Below are 8004 nucleotides of genomic sequence, written 5' to 3' on the forward strand. Positions count from 1 at the left end.
AATGTGAGATAATCATTGTAGCTAGAGCGCACTCACCATATGATCCCCACTTATTACTTTGGATTGATTTAAAAATACTTATTTATATAAATACTCAGATAATTATCATCTAAAATAATTAGTTAAATCCCAATCCCTTGGCAATTTAACCCTTTAATCTCAATTGGAATCCTAATCCCTTAGTAACCCCTCATGAAAATTAAGCAATGAACACGATAATTAAAACATCTGCAATTAATTATACATCTATTCCTAGCATGCATAATAATTGTTATCTTACCCCCTTTCAAGATCAAAAACCCCAATATTCCTATCTAGGGTTCTAACCCTCAAGCTATCATCCACTATTAGATTGATCAAGTCTAATAAAGGAAATAGAAATTTCGCACAAGGAAAAGATAAAGAAATTATATAATAACAAGTAAAAATAACCAATCCGTCGTAACAAGGGTTCACATAAGGATTGTGACCCTAATTACAATAAAGAAAAACTTAGCCAACCATTGTCATGGCTGATAAATCAATATTCAATGTTACGTGGAATGAAAGAATGTAGATGGAAGAATAAAGATGGTCAAGAATTTTTCTTCAGAGCTCTCCTTCTGAAGCACGACAATCTCCTTAGGTTCAGAATACCTAATTCTTGTGCTGAGCCTCCTTTTTATAACCTTTCTTTTCATCTTCCAAAATTGCCTTTTAGGAAGCACGGGCTGTGATTTCGCAATCTGGCGCTCTTAGCGTCAACTTTACGCTAAGAGCGTGGCTGCCTCTGAATGCTGACGCCACTAGCGTGGATTCCACGCCATCAACGTGAGTTCCACGCTATGAGCGTGGAGGTCTCTGATTCTTCACGCCATCAGCGTGACATCCACGCTATGAGCGTGGATCTTCATTTTGGCAAATCTCCATTTGACTTCAGTTTTGTCTGCTTTTCCTACAAAATCAGCATAAAATCAGTTGAACAATCCTGAATTTGGAATTTCAGCAAAGCAACAATAAACCTTGCCTTTTTACTCATGATTAACCAATAATCTTCCTCTTTTTGGCTTGAATTTACCCATATGCTGAAGGCATATCAAATCATTCCCAGATTTAAACGTTGTTGTCCCCAGCAATGTACACGACTCAATCCAGGACATATTCAATTAATCCAACATAACAATCCATAGACACTCTCAGACACAATATGCCATGCATGCCTGACCCAATATCATAAACTCCCAACAATGTCATCAGATTCTTTAAAGATACAAGTCTACATTGATTACCCCTCACACAGATGAATAATATCCACTCAACACACAATGTTTAAGGGTATCATGAGCACTCAATTACTCAAAGCTATAACACTACCATAGGCTTGATCATATTATAAAAAATTCTTAAAAATGAAGAATCAAACACATGCATCAATTGATCAAAAGGACTTCACAGGTTGTAACTTGGTCGGGTTAAATGGTAGGAATATATAAATAGTAGCTTAAATAACAATGAGATTGAAAATTGATATTATTTCTTCTTAACACATTCAACTCAATGGTTTTGCTCCACTAACATTCCCACAGAATTTCGGGAATTAATTCCTTTCAGCCACCTTTTATGCACATTCACCCTTTTTCTTTTTCTTTTTTCTTTTTTTTTTAAGGGCACAGATGAAATTTACATCCCCTAATTACTTTACCTTTGTGGAGCTTACCTCAATTTCTTTGTTTTATTTTCAACACATCAGTAATTCAATCTCAATTAAGGTAAGTCACATGGATATAGGTGACACGAGCTACCCAACTCGCGCAAATTAAAAATTATTTTTTTATTAGGGTTCAGAAAATTTGTAGTTGAGTGGAAACCCTAAGTCGTCTCTCTCAAGGAAATTTCTTGGGTAAAAATCGTTTATCAAAATAGAAATTAAAAGGGGGGTTTTTAAATTTTGGTTGAATAATTTAAAAGGCAGAATATGAAATTGTATTTAAAATTCGTAATTAAAAATAACCAACCTAAGGTTTGGGTTCCATGGACGTCTTTCCTCGGATAAGAAGATATCAGAATCGTGATTGATTTGTCAATCGAATCAGAATCCTTATTTCCAATTGACAACCCTCTCTAAGCGATCGCTTAGCATTTGATCAAAGACGATGCTTCTACTCATACAATCGCAGAGTATCAGCCCGCTTGATTTAAGGTCATAGGGTCAATCAACCTAATCATCAAATGTGATGATTAATCCCTTTCCATAATCGCAATCGCGAACCTCAGATTGAATATCCACGATCGCACGATATCAATCTGAGTTTGGAAGGGAAACAAAACTGATTTGAAATAAACGCAGACCCTCAAGACTAATTCATGGAATCCATTACCCTTAGGTTGATTAAAAGGTTCTAAGCCTCGTATGGCTAAGGTAAACATAATTGAAATAAAAAGAAGAAGAAAAAAAAGATGAAGAACGCAATTGAATAAAAACTCAGAGAGAACTTTTCTGTTGTAAAAACTGACTGCCGAAGGGTTTCCTAAAGTCTCCCTTAAATAGCCGTCACGCAGAACGGCTAGGGTTTCACCGCTTCAGCCCAAACATAAAATAAAAGCTGAATAAAATAAAATAAAACATGGCCTTGGGCCCTAAACACATTGGGTCCTAATGTGAATTACAAGTTCAAACGTCAAAATAAAATTCCAGCAAAACACGTCATCAAGAGATCAAGTTTCGACCATCTTCCCGTATGAATTGGGCTTCAGTAGCTGAAATAGCAATTGTATCCCTATTTGTTAGCTGCAAAAAGCAACAAGAACGGATTCAATCAGACATCTGTAGAGTGAGATATGGTCAAAATACGGAAGTAGTGTAAATCTCGAAAATTATGACGAAAAACAATTAAACCCAATTAAAATCTAAAATTGTGAATTGACCCAAAAGACCTTTATTTAATTCAAATAAATCATAAAAATACGAACCAAGAGTAATAAATAATGTAACAAAATATTAGTTATCAATAGGCTAAACCATCAATCAGACATAGGTCATTTATCAACAAAATAAGTTCAGGCTCAAAGGGCTAGCAATGGAAAAATTTCATACCGGTGGGTTATTTTGGCCAATAGCTAACAAGAACAAAATGCCTTTATCATTTCAACCAATGTATATATAACAGAGAAACAGATCAAGTTCTAGAGTGTTACAACACTGAGGTCTCTCAACAAGAAAATTGAGTGTTTAAGCTCAAACCTCACAGCTATGGTATCAATATAGACTCAAGAAAATTGACCTCAGACATTATCAGAATTTCACAACATTAGTTCAGACAAACGAGCAATCATGTAATCCAATTATATCTATGCAATGTTATACAAGAAGGTCATACAACTTGCTTCCAAGAATTCAGTCAAGCACATTTAAACCTGAGAATTGCTTAAAAAACAGATCACTATTTTTTTTTTTATATAGCACACAAAATAACTACAAAAATAACTAAGAAAATCAAAAGAGTTAGAATATCTCCCCTGATAGAAGAATTGCAGTTCTAAGATGCAAGCCTATCATTCCCAGATTTAGAGAATTGTTGTCCTCAGCAATAATTAAGCCACAAGAAGGAAGAAAAACCTGCACAATGGAACAAACAGTGGCATATAGGATAAACTATAATGCGCACATTAAAACATCAGAGAGAGATATTCCAACACAAAGTAACTAAAAATACGAAACAGAAAAATAAACTAATATACAAAATCTCCGTCAGCAAGGAGATATAATCAACCCTCCATGTCATCCCCCTCAGCAGCGTGGGATGACTCAGAAAATGGAAGGTCTGGTGGTACTGGATGCCTTGGTGTTTGAGACCACCATTCCCAGATTTGTTCCAAACCATGAAACTATGTTAAGAACTCTTTGAAGCATTGGTTTTTCTGAGAGATAGTGTCTCGGTGTTTCTTGTCAAACTTCAACTTCCGGTGATGCACACCCATCCTCCAACTAGTATCAAAAAGTTTGACCACCTACTTTCTTAGTACCTTCTTCAGTATAGGATGATGCCTCCCTTGGGGTTTCCTCCCAGGTTTTTCATCATCTTTCAGAGTTTGAGGAAGCTCCTTCAATTGCACTTTTGAGGTACCATCTTCTTTGTAATCATCTGCTTTTTCAAGAACCTCAACCGCTACATTTTTTTCTTCCTTTACGACTGCAAGACTAAAACAATCGTCTTTGTGAGAAGACTGTTTTAGAGAATCAAAGATGTGAATAATAACGGTTTCATAATTCATTCTTAGCTCGAGCTTCCCGTTTTCAACATCAATCAGTGCACGAGATGTAGCTAAGAAAGGTCTACCCAGCAAAAGAGGCATCTCAGCTCCCCCTTCCATGTCCAGCACCACAAAATCAGCAGGGAAGATGAACTTGTCCACCTTCGCAAGAACATCTTCAATAATACCACTAGGCTTCCTCACAGACTTATCAGCAAGTTGAAGAGATGCTAAAGTAGGCTTCAACTCAGTGATTTCCAAGGAATTACAAACAGAAAGAGGCATCAAATTAATGCTAGCCCGTAGATCACAAATGCCCTTCCAATTTTGGTGTTACCAATTTCAACAGAAATATTGAAGCTCCCTAGATCATGACGCTTAGGCGGGAACTTCTTTGTAATAACAGCACCACTCCTCAGTGAGTGTCACCGTTTGGCATTCTTGCAACTTGTGCTTCCTTGACAACAAATCCTTCATGAACTTGGCATAATTTGGCATGCTAGCCAAAGCTTCAGCAAATGGAATGTTGACATGCAACTTCTTGAATATATCAAGAAACCTTCCATATTGTTGCTTCTGATCATCCTTCTTGAATCTTTCAGAATAAGGTGCCATGGCTCTCACATATTCGGGACTCAGCTCAAATTTCTTCTTTTCAGTAACAATAGGTGGCTCTTTTTCTTCACCTTTCTGAAGCGGTGACTTAACATCAGAAGGAATCACCTCCTCTTTTTCTGGCTCCTCAACCGCCTTAAGCTTCTCATTAGCTTTCACCTTTGTGCTCAGCTTTTCTGGAGCTGCTACCACCTTACCACTTCTAGTTGTGACAAACATACAATCCTCCTTGGGATTTGTAACTGTGTTACTAGGGAAAGTTCCTGAAGTTCTATCAGCAACTTGCTTAGCCAGCTGGCCAATTTGATTCTCCAAATTCCTGATATAAGCACTCATGTTTTTAGTATTGGCCCTAGTCTCTTCCATGAAGGCATTGGAGTGTTAAGCCATTTTTCCAACTAACCTCTCCAAATCAGAAGGTTCCTTAGCTTGGACTGGTGGAGGCTGCAAGTAGTTGTTGGAATTGTAATCAAGACCTGTGCCTTGAATCTTCCGTTGATAATTATTACCTCCGGGAGTAAAATTCTGACCTCTTTGAACTTTTGCGGTTGAGGTCTTTGATCATACCAAATGTCATTCACTTGCATTTGCTTAGGTGAAACAGAGGGCACTCATGATTATCCTGGAAATATTCACACATAACAGCGGCAGCTTTAGTCTGAACACTAGCAAGCTGCATCTTGTCAAGCCTTGATGTCAAGTTGGCTACCTGCTGAGATAACAACTTGTTTTCAGCCAGCAACGCATCATTACCTTCCAGTTGAAGGATACCCCTCTTAGGCTTGGATGACATCACTTCATTTTCATTGGCAGCCATCCTCTCAATCAACTCCAGAGTCTCATTTGCTCTTAGGGATTTAATCATGCCACCTGCTGCACCATTCAACACCATCCTCACCTCAAGTTTGCAACCATTGAAGAAGATTCTAACTTGATTACCAGCAGTCAAGTTATACTGAGGACACATTCTCATTAAGTCTTTGAACCGGTTCCACGCTCCACACATAGTTTCACCCTCTAACTGAGTGAAATTGGTGATATCATTCACCATCTGGTTGTACCTCTCCATGGAGAAGAACTCAGCAAAGAACTTCTGAGACATATCATCCCATGTAGAAATTCTTGCTGCAGGCTGCCTCTCCAACCAACTAAGAGCCTTTCCCTTAAGAGCAAAAGGGAACAGCCTCGACCAGATCGCATCGTTCGACACCTGCGGGTGTTTGGTTGAGTCACAGATCCTCAAGAATCTGTCAACGAATCGGTGAGGAACTTCACTCTCCTCTCCTCCAAACTGAGCTCTCTCCACCAATTGAATATGAGAGGACTTGAGCTCCCAATTGTTGGCAACATTTGGCTGAACAATGCTCGCATTGGGCCTGTTGAATAATGGAGTTAGGATAGTATCCATGAGCGGATTGTCCTCTTCATTGTTCCCTGCCATGGTGTGTGCGTCTTCAAACATAATTTCTGACTCGTGGAATGCAAGCTTCTTCCGAGCAAGTTTTCTGTATCTCTTTTCAGTCTTGGTAATCTCCAAATTAAGTGGAAATTCTGGCTCTTTACCTCGCATACAACTCAGAAAAGAGATTAGTAGCACTGTTCAAATATCAAAAAATAATAATAAAAAATAAAATAGAATCCAATCTTAAAAATAAAAATTAATTGATATAAGAAACGCCAATCCCCGGCAACGGCGCCAAAAACTTGATGCTCCCCGGCAAGTATACCGATCGCACAAGTAATATAGAAAGTAAGTAGAGTATCGTCTCCACAGGGATTGTGATCGTATATCAATTAATTGTTCGTTTTAAGAATGGAAGAGTTCAAATGGTTTGTGACAAATATTGTCGATTTGTGTAAAAGTGAGAACTAAAAATAAAGACTTGTTTTTGTAATTTTATTTATAAGAAATAGAACAATAAACTGAGAATTGATTTTTGTAAATGTGAGAAAAGCATTGTAGCTAGAGCGCACTCACCATATGATCCCCACTTATTACTTTGGATTGATTTAAAAATACTTATTTATATAAATACTTAGATAATTATCATCTAGAATAATTAGTTAAATCTCAATCCCTTGGCAATTTAACCCTTTAATCTCAATTGGAATCCTAATCCCTTAGTAACCCCTCATGAAAATTAAGCAATGAACACGATAATTAAAGCATCTGCAATTAATTATACATCTATTCCTAGCATGCATAATAATTGTTATCTTACCCCCTTTCAAGATCAAAAACCCCAATATTCCTATCTAGGGTTCTAACCCTCAAGCTATCATCCATTATTAGATTGATCAAGTCTAATAAAGGAAATAGAAATTTCGCACAAGGAAAAGATAAAGAAATTATATAAAAAAAGTAAAAATAACCAATCCATCGTAACAAGGGTTCACATAAGGATTGTGACCCTAACTACAACAAAGAAAAACTTAGCCAACCATTGTCATGGCTGATAAATCAATATTCAATGTTACTTGGAATGAAAGAATGTATATGGAAGAATAAAGATGGTCAAGAATTTCTCCTCGGAGCTCTCCTTCTGAAGCACGACGATCACCTTAGGTTCAGAATACCTAATTCTTGTGCTGAGCCTCCTTTTTATAACCTTTCTTTCCATCTTCCAAAATTGCCCTTTAGGAAGCACGGGCTGTGATTTCGCAATCTGGCGCTCTTAGCGTCAATTTCACGCTAAGAGCATGGCTGCCTCTGAATGCTGACGCCATTAGCGTGGGTTCCACGCTATCAGCGTGGGAGCAAGAATGGTTTCACGCCATCAGCGTGAGTTCCACGCTATGAGCGTGGAGGTCTCTGATTCTTCACGCCATCAGAGTGACATCCACGCTACGAGCGTGGATCTTCATTTTGGCAAATCTCCATTTGGCTCTAGTTTTGTCTGCTTTTCCTACAAAATCAACATAAAATCAATTGAACAATCTTGGATTTGGAATTTCAGCAAAGCAACAATTAACGTTGCCTTTTTACTCAAGATTAACCAACAATCTTCCTCTTTTTGGCTTGAATTTATCCATATGCTGAAGGCATATCAGATATCTTGGTATGACCATGCAAAAATATCATTGCAATCGTACAGAAGCTTAATCAACTTGCTACACTCATATTCTTTCATACAGGTTCCAATTTTAATTTCCCTTTTG

At 37.6% G+C, this 8004-nt stretch overlaps 1 non-coding gene across 1 annotated transcript; it reads left to right on the forward strand.

Annotated features, from left to right (window-relative positions):
- Positions 1–5792: 5792 nt before the first annotated feature.
- Positions 5793–5898, forward strand: LOC133309275 (small nucleolar RNA R71). Its single transcript, XR_009751295.1, has one exon. It is a non-coding gene; the product is annotated as a small nucleolar RNA R71 (small nucleolar RNA).
- The last annotated feature ends 2106 nt before the right edge of the window (positions 5899–8004 follow it).

The sequence above is a fragment of the Gastrolobium bilobum genome, unplaced genomic scaffold (assembly GCF_033153095.1).
Source record: "Gastrolobium bilobum isolate Gb01-03AN ecotype WA unplaced genomic scaffold, APGP_CSIRO_Gbil_v1 utg48699, whole genome shotgun sequence".
Taxonomy (NCBI): Eukaryota; Viridiplantae; Streptophyta; class Magnoliopsida; order Fabales; family Fabaceae; genus Gastrolobium; species Gastrolobium bilobum.